This window comes from Crinia signifera, chromosome 6, assembly GCF_055691185.1.
Source record: "Crinia signifera chromosome 6, ASM5569118v1, whole genome shotgun sequence".
Taxonomy (NCBI): domain Eukaryota; kingdom Metazoa; phylum Chordata; class Amphibia; order Anura; family Myobatrachidae; genus Crinia; species Crinia signifera.
Window position 1 is genome coordinate 224,135,421 of NC_139222.1, and position 17,601 is coordinate 224,153,021.

The 17,601-nt window shown below is 43.8% G+C and overlaps 1 protein-coding gene across 4 annotated transcripts in view; it reads right to left on the reverse strand.

The window, feature by feature from the left end:
- Nucleotides 1-17,601, reverse strand: part of LOC146009024 (solute carrier family 22 member 15-like) — a 297,660-nt gene that overhangs the window by 129,386 nt on the left and 150,673 nt on the right. The window lies entirely within an intron of this gene.

Below are 17,601 nucleotides of genomic sequence, written 5' to 3' on the forward strand. Positions count from 1 at the left end.
GACAAGATAGGACTTTGATATAAACAAGAGAATGAAAGCGGGATTTCTTACATTAATCTCATCACAGAAACCTAGGCAGCTGTTATACATCACTAATATAATAAAGAAGCCTTTGCTGACTTATACAAGAGAACAGGTATAATTAAAAAACAAAACAAAATACAATTTATCATTTCCTTGTCACTCATCACTGTAGATTTCAACAAACCCACATTATCATTACAGATGTCAGACTGATTATGTTTGATATATGAATCAGCAAAGATTAACTATTCAGTGTTCCATGCAGCAATGACTAAATTAGACACATTCAAGATCTTAAAGGTACGTCCACATGGTAAGATATAGTGCACAATCTAGAACACATCCTTTGATAAAGCTGCCTGGAGCAGCGAAACCGGTCAGGAATCTGTCTCACCTTGCCTAACCAGCATCCACAGAAGGACTATTTTGGGATTACAGACCCACCCAACACCCTTTGGAAAACCATCATCCACCATCTACCCACACTTGCCGCCCCCCCCATCACCCACCTTTCCACCTCTCCAATTGGATTACAAACCCTGCAACTACAGTAGAGGTCGAGGACAACACCCCGCTCAATCCATCAAGCGGCAGGAGTTGGTGATTCGTGCCATCTTGGGCCACTCCTAAGACTAACATCTTGTCCTCCCTCCATATTGCACGTTTGGGGATACCATCACAGCTCCAATTGGACGTTGGTCACTTTCCCCATTGCCAGGTGTGGGACATCATTTTACACTCAATTTGGACGTTTGGGACTTCCTGGGTCGAACCCATCCATATGGTTATGGTCTGGTGAGAAGTTGCTTTTATTCTTCCAACATTATTGTTTTTATAGCCTGTTTACTTTCTGGCTTCATCATTTTAGAAGTGTTAATAAATTGTGATAGATCTAACCAATCTCCACCTCATTTTTATGCATAAATTTTGCACATAATACCATCTTAGTAGCGCAGCCCAAATCTTTTTTCCTTTTTTGCTTGTGTACAATCTAGAACACTATCTAGTGAAAACTAGCTAGTTTTGAATAGCATGCTAGATAGTGCACTATATCTTACCGTGTGTATGCACTATCCGACGTACAATGCACGCTCCCGCTGGTCGTATGGGAGGGAGCTGCTTGGATGAGCATGCAACTCAATTCTGTCTAAAACACATAAGATAGTATAGTGTAGTATAGCTGGGACGTCATATCGTATATGATATCTTATGCACATTGTACGTTATTTTAAGCAAAAATCTTTTGCTTTTGACCACTGGGACATTTCTGGGAAAGTATACAATATTATACGGAACATAAATTGTACCGTGTGTACGCACTTTTACACATTGCAAGTAGTCCAGACCAACGGTGTATGTGTCTATTTGTCCATCTACAGCAGGCATTTCCAAACTGTGGCCCTCCAGCTGTTGTGAAACTACACATCCCAGCATGCCTTGCTATAGTTTTAGCATTCCCTAATATCAAAATTATGGCAAGGCATAATCTTCTACAGCATCCCAAGGTGCACATCCAGGTTGTGACCGTGAGACTATAAGTAGTATGTAAGTTTATGTATAGTTGCGCAAGACAGTAGGTACACTTGAGAATATGCATCATTATAAAATATGAACCATCCCTTCAAAATGTATCCTTATATCAAGACTGGTATTATATCAACGTTCATTTGGTCGACTGCAAAAAAGTTGAGACATGAAAAAGATTGACATGCACTAAGCCGATCGTCGCAAAGGTTCGACACAAGCAATAAGGTCAACATGCAAATGGTCGACACAGGAAAAACGTTGATATGAGCTTTGCTTCACTCACCATGGAGCCTCACTTTGCTTGGCGCACTTTACCATTCCCAATTGTCACTTTGATTAAAAAAAATCATGAAAAACGTATATAGATCTTTTCATGTCGACCATTAAAATGTCCACCAATTATTTGACCATGCACTGCCTGATGGTTAGCCAAACCTGTGATTTAGCTGGCCACTATCCTTCTGGAGATTAGAACACCCCTAAACAAGGGCCCTTATCACTGCCCTTTGTTTGCCAGTCCAACACTGCGGAGGATCACATCACCAATACTTACGGAAGCCTAACATCGGAAATGTTATTGTTTGTGTACTGTGGCCAGCTAGTGTTTTGGTCCACCAATCATTTTAGCATTGGTGGACCAATTGCATGCTTGATATTAGAAGAGTGCTGGTATTAGAGACTCTGGCTAAGGGAGGATCCAGGTCACACCACATTTTCAATACTGGGGACATTTAAAAATGCTACACCCTCACACAGGCTTGGGTACTCTGGACCCGTCCCATTTGAGGTTCAGGAGCAGAATCACTTAGCAACAAAACATTAACCCTTGTTAACTTGTAAACTTGAACAACAGAGTAAAGTTGAGGCTTTATTTTATTACGATTTAATAATATAAAAAAAAACAAATGATAATGCTACCATACAAAAAGTTATTAAATAAAGTCCTTTGGTATTAACTAAATATAATATTTGAAAAAAATGTAGTTCTATCATGACAAATAAGAAAAAAAACCCACAAAGACCTTTTCATATAAGCAAAGACCTTATCAAAGGTGAACTCTCATGAATGATTTCCACACACCTTGAATCTGAACTTGTCTCAATTTATCTCGCCCTAGCGACATGATCATCAGTACTTCAATAGGTCTTGTGCCACTGTAGTCAGTTCTGTCATCTTTGAGTTTCAGTTTGCAGAAAGCTTTCTCATGTGCCATGTGTGAATGATAGGATCACAAGGTACTCATATTTCACAAACTGATCTTCAGGAGCAGCTGAATAAAGTTTGTACTTCAAAAGCAGCGTCTGAAAGCAAAGTTGAATTTTTTCATCCTCTCCAACAGTAAATGCACTCGTATTCCTCTCACTCATTACCTTCATCCTCTGCTCATGCTCAGTAAAGTGTCCTACTAGCTGTGACACAATGGGGGTTATTCTGATTTACTCAGAAAGGCACAATCACTCTCTAATGGACAACACCATGTGCACTGCAGGTGGGGCTGATGTAACATGTGCAGAGAGAGTTAGATTTGGGTGTTTTATTGTTTCTGTGCAGGGTAAATACTGGCTTCTTTATTTTTACACTGCAATGCAGGGGCAAACGCAGGATTTTCAGAAGGGGGTTTCCAGAGGGGCGGAGCAAAGCACGGAGATGGACACTTAGGTGACCCAGTATATGCCGGGTCAGTTAACGTATTATAGATAGACCCAGGGCCGGATTAACAATGGGCCTGATGGAGCTACAGCTCCAGGCCCACTCTCCAAATAGGCCCATTTTGTAGATGAGGACTGGGGCTTTGCAACGAGCCCAGCCCCGTGTCGCTAGCACCCCAAGAACCAGAGATACCGCTGGGCAAATCTGGAACGTTTTCCCCATAGGATAACATGGGACCCGCTAATTCCGACCCCCACCCGGTTCCGACAGCTGCCAGTTCCCCCCCTGGCATCACAGAAGCTGTGATCTCATTCAAACCCAAATCTCTTGGCCTTTAGTCTGATACCAGGCTGGTTCATATGGATCAATTGGTTCCAGAGATATTGCGGGTAAACCGATTTTTTTTATTTCTGCAAAGGTAAACACATGGCTGTTCATGTTCTTTGTGGGCAGATTTCTTTAGACCCAAATGGCCCAGTTTCATGGGACCAAAATCGTTTGAAGCCCACTTAAAAGCTCTTCAATATGATACTGGTCTCATGTAAATGGGTCAGTTGGTTCCGAAGAAATAGCTGGTTAAACTATATAGCTGGTTAAAGGGGGTGGGGGGGGGGTTCTCTCCCCTTCACACCAGAAAATGCAGGTTCTAGGCTGGTGTAAAAGGGGCCAGCCCGGGGGTGTCCCTGCATGATCCTGGGACCATATTACTGGGTAAGTCCCTGCATTTTCTGGTGTGAAAGGGGTATTATTTCAAATAGCCGGGACCTGCAGTGCTCTGAATTCAGCCGGGCAGCCCCCGCTCTCTGCTCGGCTGTCCATGGGTGTCAATTCTGCCCAGCGGCGGCTGTCCTGCAGTTACCGGGAGCATGTATTCCCCTTGGCAATGAGCATGTAATCCCACATGGCAATGAGCATGGAACTCATGGCAATGAGCATGGAACCCCTGGCAATGAGCATGTAGGTAAGCAGCACTTATGTAGCATAATTTTTAATAGGCATTATGGTGTTTGGCATAATACATAATGGATATTATGGTGTGTGGCTTAACATGCAATGGGCATTATGGTGTAAATTTTTAATGCGCGCCTTTGGCATGTAATGTCACTGTTTGTGAAGCATATTTTGAATTTTTGCTCAATCCGTTTGGTATAGTGTGTATTTTGGCTCAATCCAGGTGGCAAAATGTGAATCTGTGTGGCATAACATGAATTTTGACTCAATCCGTTTGGCATAGTGTGAATTTTGGCTCCTTCCATGTGGCATTATGTGTAAGAGGCAAGTAACATATAAGGGGGTTACTATTGTGTTGCATGATTTGTATAAGGGGTATATGGTGTGGTAAACTGAGGTGACCAAATAAAAGGTGCTAAAATGTTGTCTACCAAGTTTCGGCTCTCTGTATTTGTTTTATGACTGGAGTGCCGCCTCACCCTGCACATCTTAGGACATCGGTGTCCTGTGGGTGCACCATTGGAGGGCACCCGGCAATATATCTCATACCCAAGAATGGGTTCATAGTGCGCTAAACCTTAAAAACAAAATACGTTCAAAATAGTATTTAATAAAAAAAAATGCCTTCAGGGCTTAACAATGTGCATATAGGTTTTTTAGTACAGATCAATGATTCTGATAAACAAAATAAAAGATCCTCTTATCGAGTGAACAAAATGATCAGTCAAGCAATGTAGTGTCCCAACGCGTTTCGCCATGTTGTTGACTTCATCAGGGGCAAAAGGGTGCATCAATTTTCTTATATGGAATGGGATTTCACAGAAGGATACAATAGTCCTTTGGATAATATTGGTAAGTGGGTATGGTAACAATTTGAGAGATGTCCACCTTCAATAGATCGTCAAAGTTTAAAGGGGATTATATCATTATATCGTTCAGATTGGTGAAGCTGGGCGCTAAGAGGTTCGTCAGAAATTAGCAATAATATAGTGGTCCAGTGAGGAAGGTGTGCACAGTTCAACTCCTAAGGCAGCATTCTTAGCGCCCTGGTCATGCCCCCCACATTATTAGGTGCTGGCCACAACGCCTATTTTTGCACATAATAGGCCCTTGGTAATTTTAAGCTCCAGGCCCATGTAGACCTTAATCTGGCACTGGATAGACCAAATGTATATAAATAATAATAATAATAATTAAAAAAAAAATATATATATATATATATATATATATATAGATGTGTGTATACATATATATACACACACACATATACATACATACATATCCTGTATATACATACAAGGGCGTCAACAGCAGTGTAGACCCCTGGGCATAGCAATGTATTGGGGCCCCCACTGATCCTCCAGTGGTAGGGGTGGGGGAAGCTTTGATGTCCCGCGGGTGGTAGGGGGTATTATATCAACCGCTAAGCATGTAGGGCCTGGATCAGAAATTTCCACAAATTACCCCTTTACTGCACAGATGTTGGGAGATGGGGTGGGAGAAGGGGGCATTGGGCTGAATGAAGGGGCCCTGATACATAACTTCTAGGGTGGTAGAGGATGTTTAATATGCAGAGGAGGGGTGTATAGTGGAGTGGGCTTATTATCCATAATTTTCTGGTGGGAGAACAGCTTGCTTGACTGCAGATATCTCCAGTTCCCGGAAATAGATTTCTTAGATTTTAATGGAATTAAAAACTAGAGAATCCCACCTACCAAATGGTATTGGGGACTAGGGGAGTTCAGGAGGCAGAGCAATTTGCCAACGAGTATATAAAACTACACACCAGGTGTGTGGAGCTGGAGCAGTAACCAGCTGCTGGAAGGCTGATATCTCTGGTTCTTGGAACAGTAGAGACAATCTACTAGTGTCCATCAAAGGGGAAGAGTTCCAGCTTTTGGAATATACCCTCAGAAAAACTCTCAGTCAGACAGAACCTGAAATATCTGACTGGGAAGAGCAATTAACAGGCTTGGATGGGGACCACTGCTTTAAAGTCAGATATCTCCGGTTCCCAAGGGCCGATTTTAAAAATTCTTGTACCCATGGAAAGAGGGGACACTCAGCTTTCAGCCTAGGGTCCTTAGACTCCTGGGGGGGTTTCTGGGTACTCAGAAACCCCCCCTGCGTGCGCTACTGCAATATAGATATCAGATGGAAGTACACCCCCCATCGAAATCTAACTCTCTCTGCACATGTTACATCAGCCCCACCGGCAATGGATATGGTTTTGTCCATTAGAGAGTGATTGTGCCTTTCCGAGTGAATCAGAATATTCCCCTATGATCGCCAAAGGTCCCTCTGTAGAAAGGATCCAGATGTTTATTTTCTGTAAATATCTCTCAATGCGACTTGCCAAGAATTGATCCTTATATTGGTACACTTCAATATGAAAACAATGGTGTTTTATCACTTGGATATTCATAGACTCTCACCCACCAATTGCTTCTGGCAATTCTTCTCACTGCCCCTTGGAAGGATACATCACATGCGATCCTGCCGGGTGGCTCAAGGGAGCATGGTGTGAACAGCATCTCCATGCCGGAAGTGACGTAGATGACCTTCAGACAGCTGTGTTTCATTCTTATTAGTTATGCGGGGTATATTAAGTCCCTGTTCAACAGTAAAAACCATGCTTCTGAAGAAGGGCAGGAAAGCAAAGTGATCACCACCGAACGGATCCTGTACTGGGGCCAGAGGCGTAACTAGATTTTTTGCGCCCCCCCCCCCCGCCGATATCAGCAGCGCCGCCCCCCCTCCCCCTAGATCCCAAGTGAAGTTAAACACCCCCCTTACCCCTCCGCATGCCGCCGCATTCAGGGTCCCGCAGTGCGGATCTTCTCCCGGCTCTGTCTCCTCCTGCAGTTCTATAATGACCATCACAAAATGGCTGCCAACTAACAGCAGACAGTTTTTAAGGATGCTAGAGGAGGCCCGCACCTCCTCGAGCATCCCAAAAAACTGTCTGCTGTATGAGAGCAACCATTTTCTGATAGTTATTTTTCATTAGAACTGCAGGAGGAGACTGAGCCAGGACAAGATCTGCGCTGCGGCCGGGACCCTGAATGAGGTGGCGGCGGCATGCGGAGGGGTAAGGGGGGTGTGTAAGTTTACTTGGGTGGATTGGAGGGCTAGGTAGTAAGTTGTAACTATAACCCCGCAGATCGGGCTGCGGGGCTATAGTTACGCCACTGACTGGGGCTGAACGATTGAAGCATGTTTCCTGCATGCACCACTGGTCGGCTACTAGAGGATGAGGTTCCCTAGGAAACTTCTACAGAAAATCAGTGTGAAGGGGACAGAAAGAGTAAATTTTGATATGCGCACTAACTCCATTTAAATGTGAGTGAAATGGATAACAAATTCCTCTCACAATTCAGACAGTGTTGCACTAGGGTCTGTTCTTTTTGAGTTTCTTTTAGATCAAAAGAAACACCACTCTAGGGATATTATTTGTTTACATCAAATATATTTTGTAAGTTTAATTGTGAACCCGCCAGTGGGTGTACAACCTCTTTTTTGTGTACAATAGTAGTTACCAACTCGATATCACTAACACTGTTGAGAACAGGACAATAAATCCTACCCCACAAGCTCACTGCCTAGATGTCATCCTCGACTCTGAACTGTCCTTTGTTCCCTACATTTAGTCTGTCTCAAAATCATGTTACGTACATGATCTAAAATCCATATCCAAAATACAACCATACCTTACACAAGACACTGCAAAACTCGAATCAATGCTCGAATCATCTCCCACATTGATTATTGCAATAGTCTTCTTACAAGTCTTACCAAAGAAACACCCACCACTGTAATCCATCCTGAATGCACCAGTGAGCCTAATCTTCCTTGTGAGACGCTCATCGTCTGCAGATCCGCTGGTTATTTGTATTTTACAGTATTATATATAAAATACTTTTACTTACACACAAGGCCATAATCCAAACTACACCAATCTACATCTCCTTGCTTATCTCAAAATATCTCCCAACCCGACCTCTTCGATCATCTCAAGATCTAGGTCTCTCATCCACAATCAGTATTTCACCTCCATTCATGACTACAGGACATTCTTTGACCTGCACCCACTCTGTGCCCTCCAACTCACAATAAGACTGTCCTAGTGTACAAATCTTAGAGCATGCTCTCAAAACTCACCTCTTCAGGCAAGCTTATCAAATTCCAGATCCACCCACATAACCTTCATAAACCTTTCCTATACAATGGCATCTCCACTGTACAGTATTTTCTCTATCTTCACTTTCCCAACCTTCAGACCCAAAGTCAGCATTGCCGTGTGACCATATCAAACCACCAAGAACTTCTGCAATCTGGTGACCATCATTTATTTATTTACAGTTTCTTATATAGCGCAGCAGATTCTGTTGTGCTTTACAATTGTAAACAAGCCCTCTTCTCTTCACATTTCACTCACAGCTTTCCCATACTCAAATACTTAGTGACCATCTTCGTCTGCATACTCATCTCCATCATTGGCCTCAAGCCTCTAGTTGTATGTTAATTAAGTCCTCACTACTTATATTTAGGCTGTAATGTGTATTGAACTGTGGCGCTCTTTATTTGTACTCTATTTTTGTTATTTATTCAATGTTATGCCAAGTTTTGTCTCCCTGTACTGTTCCTTTGTACGGCGCTGCGAAACACTTGTGGTGCCTTATAAATAAAATCATAATAATAATAAAATGAATAATAAAACAAACTGGATAACAAGACAGACTTGAAGGTAAGAGGGCCCTGCTGCAGGCTTTCAATTTATAGGGACATAGGAGAAGGACAAGGACAGGCACCAGTAATAGCATAGCTTGTAGGTCCAGAAGGGAAGCTATATAATACATAAGTGCCTCAGAGGGTTATGCGTATGGAACTTAAATTTGATAGGCTTGCCTGAAGAGGTGAGTTTTCAGAGAACGCTTGAAAGTTTGGAGGCTAGTGGAAAGTCTTATTATGCGTGGAAGGGCATTCCATAGGTTGGGAGCAGCCCGATGACAGTCCTGTAATAGTGAATGGGAGCTGGTGATCCGTGCAGAAGAGAGACACAGATCATGTGCAGAGCGGAGTGGTCGAGATATTTTGTAATAAGTAAAAAGATATAAGCTGGATCAGTATGGTTAATAGCTTTATATGCTAGTAGAAGGGTTTTATATTGAATATGGTAAAACACAGGTAACCAATGAAGGGACTGGCAGAGCGGATCAGCAGACAATGAGCATCTTGCTAGGAAGATCAGCATAGCAGCAGAATTTAGAATGGATTGCAGTGGTGAGAGTCTGTTCTTGGGAAGACCAGTTAGGAGACTATTGCAATAATCAATGCGGGATATAAGCCCAGAAAGGAGAGTGATAAACAACCAACCAATCAGCTCCTACCTGTTATTTTTCAAACACAGCATGTGACATGGCAGTTGCAAGCTGATTGGCTGGTGGTTTATCACTCTCCTTTTTATCACTTTTCAAGCTTCGTACATCTGGCCCTCAATGAGTGCATGGATAAGTGATTTAGTAGTGTCTTGTGTGAGATAGGGTTGGATATGCTTTTAAGATGCATGTAACATGCAATAGAGAACACCGATCCTCGTGTATCAATGCTTATTTCCCTATACATTGTAAGCTTGCAAGCATTCTTCCTACCTCTATGACAAACTACCCAGTTTTATCATTGTTTATCAATTATTTATTAATAGTTATTTACATATACACATATTCCACTGCTTTACAGAGAATATTTGAACATTAACATCTGTCCCTGCCCCAGTGGATTTTACATCTATATTTCCTACCACATGCACACGCGCGCACACACACACACACCAATTAACCTACCATATATTTTTGGAGGTGGGAGGAAACCAGAGAACCCCAAGGAAACCCACGCAAGCACGGGTCAAAAGTACAAACTCTGGCAGAGGGTTACAGGAGAGAGATAGTGATGAAGAGATAGTGACTCGGGAAAGGCAAGAGGGTGATGCATGTGGGTGATAGAGTAGGAGAGGTTGAAAGGGAGACAGTGGATGACATGGAAGCAGTGGATGGCATGGAGCACCTTGTTGTGCCCAGGCTGCTGCCCTCTAAGTCCATATCTCAGTACTCTGCGCACAGCAGAAGTGACAGGAGCAGACAGCGGTCATGAGCAGGCTGCTGATGCCAGAGTCTGGTGCTAAGGGTCTCCCCCATTCTGGCTTTCTCACAGCCACTGCCACACTAAAGCCAGGCGCAGTAGAGTCTGAGTACTAGAGGGCTCAGACTCTACTGCTCATGTGCGTAAGTTTGCTATGCACGGCGCTGCGGACACCTTGTGGCGCCTTATAAATAAACATACTACTACTACTACTAACTCCAAAAAATGGTGCAGCGGCCATTGTTTCAGCAATTCCGGCAGTGCTGCTACCTTCACTGTGGGGCTTTGCAGTGTTAAGTACTAAAAAATGGGTGCATTTGCACCCAGTATAAAATACGCCACTGGCAGCAACCTAGTCACTCACCCGCCTCAGCTGCAGCCTCGCCACCTGCTTACTCCCATTCTGGCCCTTCTCACCAGTGCGTCAGGTAGCAATATTTTGCAGAGTTGTGCCACAGCTGCTGGACTGGTGGCTGCTGAATTGCTTGGTGTCTGGAGGGCATACCCATGGTGGCTTGAGGTGGAGGTTTTGAGGAACTGGAAGCTACATTGTGTACTCCTGATATATAGTACATATGGGATAACAATATATATGAAATACTGTATATATATATATATATATATATATATATATATATATATATATATATATATAAAAACACAAATAGGGGTAATAAGAAAGGTACAGAAATAAACAGTAGAGGTTGTCAACTGATATAGGAGGAGACAGAGATGAGAATCATACAAAGAGGAAACAGGCCTAAAAGGGTAGCAATGGTGGGGTGTCTGCATCAGGAGGAGGTAAATTGAGCTCCAGATAAATGAGAGGGATGGTTGTTTCTAGATACCCAACACACACCCCCAAAGCGCAACTGAGCCTAGCCTGGGAAATATCAAAGCCGAATGGGCAAGGGGGAGCTGGGCGGTATCCGGACTCATGCTAGATTGACTCTAGGTCAACAGTCATAAGGACCACTGAGGGTAGATTTACTAAGGAGCAGGTAATAAAATGGCATTAGCAATATACTGTACAATAAACTAGTCCTACTTTAGGATTTCTTTCTGATTGCAGAGGCTCCACAGCTGCTCCTTCGTAAATGCACCCCATACAAGGTGGCAGATGTATTAAGCTGCCCATAACGTTTAGAAATAACGGGTCCCGCTTTTCCTGCATGAGGAGGAGAAGCGGGCACCCGTTACGGACAAATGTATTAAACCCACCCACCGATAAGGAGAGCTGTCATTACCTGCGTTAACGGCTCTCCTTATTGGCGCCCCCTTTAGACCTGCGCATGCACATTTAAAAAAAAAAACTCCCTTTCTCCCCTTGCCAGCTCTCTGGGCATGCACGAGATCTCGTGCGCAGCCCGGAGCCAGCAGCAGGGATAGTGTTGTGCCTGCAGTGGGAATAGGACAATGCTAGCCCTGAGCTGGCGAAGAGGCCGGGGGAATTTAACGCCTTGAAGGCTGTTTTACACCGCCCGGCCAAAAATTACTGGGGGGGATTGCAGGGGACAGCCCCGACAAACGTTACTTAGCGGGCTGTCCCTAGAACACGTTAGGTGCGCTTTTAGTACTCCCATAATCCCCCCAGTTAGCTAGAGTTAAGTGCATAAATGCACTTAACGCTAGTTCATACATCTGCCTGTTAGGACTGCTGGAGACTTGGTTTCCAGACTCTGAGAATAACCTCGAACCAAGGCCCTGACTCCGTTGCGCTTGACTGCGGTTGACAGTTGCGTGCAGTGCTAAGCTTCGCCTATAATATCCGCGTTCGAAGGAGCTGGTTAGGCCGGCTCCAACCCTGATGCCACCAGGGGTATCCCCAGAAGCCACAGAGGAGCAACAATGCTCAGGAGATGACACACAATAACACAATGGACAGCGCCGGTAATAATGGTAGCACAATACACGGTGTGGGCGCAACAATGCGCAGGGATGGAATACAAATAAGTTACTCCTAACCCGTGGCATGGGGGTGAACAACCATCTGTGGCCGTACCACCCAGGCCGTGCACAATATAACACAATGCAAGTGGAATTGCAGGTATGCAGGGAGTAAAAGGAATGCAGGGCGAACCCTGACTTATCTGAGAGATGTTAAGGATCACAGATGGAAGGTGGACTGCAGCAGCGCTGACATGAGGAAACAATTGACCAGATATCCAGGGACCAGGAACTGATACAAGGAGCCAGACACGGGTGACCAGGACTCATCCAGGACAAGACGCTATAACCGGCGTCTGTGTGCAGCAGACGCCGGCTAATAATTAAAAATCCTCGCCTCCTGGCTGATTACGTCAGCTGTTGTGCAGAGGGCGGAAGTTCGGGCCGTTGCCTAGCAATGCCTGACGCTTCCACCCTGAGCATCCAGAGGACGCCGGGGAAGATGGCGCCGGCTGCTGCGTCCTGTGGCTCCAGTACTGTGAGTACCCCTGGAGCTTGCAGGCGCACAGCGGCGCCTAACACTGCCCCATTCTCTGCTCCTGAATAACATGGCACACAATTGGGAATGTACAGTAACATTTACTTAAAAAAAATGAATCACTTGTTTCAATGTTTAAATAGCAATTGGTACTCCTACAAATTGAAAATGTAATCAAATGTATTTCTTGGCTCTACAGAAGCAGCGCCAGCTGCCCACAGAGGAGGTTTTTTACTTTAATATAGGGCTGGACTACAAATTAGTATCACCACCAAGTGCACAATTTGACAGAATCACGAGACACGCTTATAAAATGATAAGTTGAAAAGGATGAAAATTTATTCTGTCATCTCACAGTTCCATTAATGAACGCAATAAAATGAATAACAAGGCAGTGAGCGCGTATCCTCTGCATTCGTGCATTTTTGCACAAAAATAGATTTTTGGTTGACTCTTCCTTATAGTGTTCTAATAACATAGTACATCAAAAGACATTATTATTTAAATGATCTTACAGAGTCGAAAAACTACTTCCAGCACTTACAACATGGCTATATTTGTGCATCTATAGTGGAACACAATACCAATGTAATACCAATATTAGGCTCAAATAATAAAATCTTTCAATTCAGGGATGTATCTGAAAGCTCTTAGATGTATCCCAGTGTACTTGCCAACTCTCCCTGATTCTCAGGGAGACTCCCAGAAATAGCAGCAATCTCCCTGACTCCCTGGAGAGTTTAGCAATCTCCCTGATTGCACCCATTTATGAAGCAGTTATATTCTGGTGGGGGGTTTTGAGAGATCATCCGTGCCATATACCTGTATTGGTTTTTAGGCACAATGATCAATATGGTATATATTTAATTAGAGTCGAAACTGCCATCTTGTCGGAAAGACAGCAGTTTCTGACTGATTTAGGTCGTAAGGGGTACCGACCTATTCAATATAGGCTGATCCACATGCTTTTGATGGAAACGTGGCCAAATCCAAGAAGTTTTGGCCCTGATTCTGGCAATCTTAATCCAACTTCAAAAAAATATTGGATTGAGGGAGGGAGGACAGCACCGGATGAGCAGCAGCAGCACACCTAGCGCCGTCCTCCCGTCAGTCTCCCACTCCCTCCTCAGTCCTTACCAGGTCCCGCCCCCAGGCTAGGTGAGAGCAGCTCACCTGGCACCATCCCACTTCCCAACGCAGTCACAGGGTCTCCCCTCTCCGTCATAGTACAGCATAGAGCAGCGCCAGAGAGAGGACAATGCCGGAGAAGGTGAGTATGTGTGAATGTAATTTAAGTGTAAAAGGGGTTTTATTAAAGTTGTACAGCTCTGGGTGTCTTGTCTCCTTATTTGTACATTCATTTTACAGGTGAACTATGAGACAGGCACATTAATGCCCCCCATTGCTGGGTCTTGTATTTCTCCTGTAAAAAGCAATGCAATTTTATTTATTTTGCACACACATCAGGAAAGACCTGCGGAGCCTTTATTGGGATGGGGGGGGGGGGTCCCCACTCCCCCAGGTATCCCATCCAGTGCTGACCAGCCACAGTGCTCATGTGATGGCCGGGGGACCTGGTGTAAAAATGTCCCCCGGCTGTGGCATGACACTGCTGGCATTTTTTGTCCCCTGTATTTTTGGAACCAGGACCAGCTCAATGAGCCCAGGGATGGTTATGCTTTTTCAAAAGTAGGCAAGTTTGCCCCACTGCCACTTGCTGCTCACGAACAACACACCACCATCACACACATGTTTCACTCCTTTTATAGCTTTCTGGGGCCGCTCAGTATTTTCCCATTCTCTAGAGTCTGCACCTACACACAGTATGTCCCAAGGCCTACAGCATATACAAGGCTGCCAGAGCATCTCAGCCTAAAGGTGCCCACACACGGTGCGATTCTCACATGCATTTTGAATAATTCATTTAAATTGCATCGGGCTAGTTCAAATCGTTTATTCTGCTGTACGATGCATGCTCTAGTGCAGTCCATATCGCAAGGCAAAATACCATATATACTCAAGTATAAGCCTACTTTTTCAGAACATTTTTTATGCTGAAAAAGCCCCCATCGGCTTATACTCGAGTGAGGGTCCCACTTGAGTCAATAAGTTTTCCCCAGTTTTTTTGTTGTAAAATTAGGTGCCTCGGCTTATATTCGAGTATATACAGTAGTATGTACATTTTTGTACTACAGATGGAGGCCGCTTTCATCCTTGCCACCAGATCGCCATCAGCAGGTTTTTGTCAGATGGCGATCTAACGGACGGGGATGGGATGTGTGCGCGCCCCATTCTGGTGGACTGCGCATACTGGCGGAAGTCGCGGCCCCATCTGTACATCGCATCATGTCTACTTCAAATCGCACCCTGTGTAGGGAATCACATGCGATATTTACTTTACATATTTAAATTAAATATTGTAGCCTAGTCCAAATCTTATGTAGTGCAAATAGCACAGTGTATAAAGATAAAATTGCATAGCACGCATTGCATAGCTCAAGTCTCACCTAGCACACATCTCACCGTGTGTGGGCACTATTACCGCAGCTGACACCACACTACTTTCTCTTTTGCAACATGACTGAGAACTACACCTGTTTGATTGTAACTCTTGTAAACACCAAGCTCTTAAAATAAAATATGTGGCCTTCTATATCATGTATACAAACTACTGGTGGTAAATGATGTATAAATCACTTATTAAATAGCTTATGTATCAGTCATGAGATCACTATATCAACCTCCGCAATGATCTCGTCAAAAGATATATGTACTGCACATCTGGTAATGTTTACTGATGAATATAATTATCTACATTAATGACACAGATATTTCAAACTATACATTGATGCAAGGTATAAGGCAGGAAAGTGTTTTATTGATTTAACCACAACATTTAACCACAACATCCCTTACACGGCGTGCTGTAGTAATACTGTACATGGAGAACGCTTTATGAATCACAGTACCTCAAAAACTGAACTGTCTTTCCTCTAGCACACAGTCCATTTCCAAATCCTGCTGAATGTACTGCCGTAATATTTCCAGAATCCGGCCCACCCTCCCCTGGACATTATTATAACTACTTTACCTATAGGACTGTAATCTGCTCTTCACATGCCTTCCTAACTCCCATCTCGAAGCTCTCCAGTCTTTACTCAACTCTTCTACCCAACAATTTTTTCCCTCCATGCTCTGCTCTACCTTTACTACCCCTCTTTGCTAGCTACTCCACTGTCAAAATTGCTTCAAATTCTACCCTACTGTAAGTCTCCAACCTGGTTTCACTTTAGCCATACAGTATCTAACGCAGGGCTGGGCAACACCGGCCCTCCAGATGTTAATGAACTACACATCCCAGGATGCTTTGCGTTAGTTTTGCTATGTGGCCATGCTGAAACTGATGCAAGGCATGCTGGGATGTGTAGTTCATCAACATCTGGAGGGCTGGTGTTGCCCAGCCCTGATCTAACTGCTTGCTCTGATAATGATGGACCCTAGTGGTGGTTTTTACCAATGGACTGCAGGACTGCAGCCCCCCCAGGTAAAACCAGCCAATGTGCTCAGCCTTAATGTAGCTTGTTGCAGTCCTCTACACTGCACTTGCTTCACTATGACTGGCAGTGACTCCCTATTGGAAGTGTGACCTGCAAGTAACACGCAGTAATGCAGTCCCATTGGGAGCTGTTCCCTACCTCTGGGACTGCAAGTCTAAGCTGCTATAGGCAGAGAGCTGGCTTCCTGTAGGTAGCCACTCCCTGCTTTGCAGCCCAATTTGGCTGCTATGGGCTGCAGCCGACGCAGCCCATAAAAGCTAGGGGTATGCTGGTGCAGTGAAACTACACAAGTACCTTTAATTTGTTATGCAGATACTGCAGAAGTCACACACATAGGCATGCTGCATATCATTTGATCATCAGATGCTAGGTGTGCATTATATTTGCAAATAAGATTCTGTTTAATGGAAAAAGTTGCAAGAAAGATGCTCAGTGCAATTGATTCACACAGAGCTTAACCACTGTGTATAACGTGACTTGTATGCATGTTGCATGTGAACACATCTGTGGCATAAAATAAAAATATGGTGGTAAACAACTATTGGTGGTTCAGAAAGAATGGTTCCTACAAGAGCTCTTTTGTTTAATTCCCCTATCTCATCTTTATCAAGCCAAAATAATTTCCTTTGATGACCAAATCTTTCTGGGTGACCTTCAGCCAATAGAAAGTATCTAGGTACACTCTTGGAAGGGACTGCACTAAATCTGGATTATCACTACATATAAATAACAAACAAATTGGAACACAGCTTCACGCTGGGACACAAAGGCATGGTGTCTGACTTGCAAACACTGTGGTTCCTTATCTAAAGTAACAAAGATACTTGGAAAACTTTGGATGAATAAATGCAAATAATAAATGGAGTTCGGAAGCTTTAGACACAAGAACTGCAGCCCATCATGTAGTTTGACATATGTCTTAAGGGGTGTACACACGGTGAGATTTTGGCAGTAGATTTTGACTAGATGGAAGGCATTATCCATTAAAGCATGCAACACGTGTCCTTTTTTGTGTGCTGCCGTCACACAAAAAAGCTCTTCTGGGTGCGCCAGGCCTAATGAGACTCTGCCGGTGTTGGGCGCCTCTTTTTGCTGTATTTCGATAGGACACTTGTTTATCTGTGTGCAGCCGAGTCTCTGACTCTTTATACAAAGTTGCAGCTTTTTTCCACAATACAATACATTGTGCTCTGTATACTCAGACAGAATACACGTGTCTTATATCAAATTAAACAGCATTAGTCTCATCACATTGATTTGTGACTAAGATATTCTAGTTGCATCTAATGCTGTGTACACATGGTGCGATTCTGACTAACTTTCTTTGT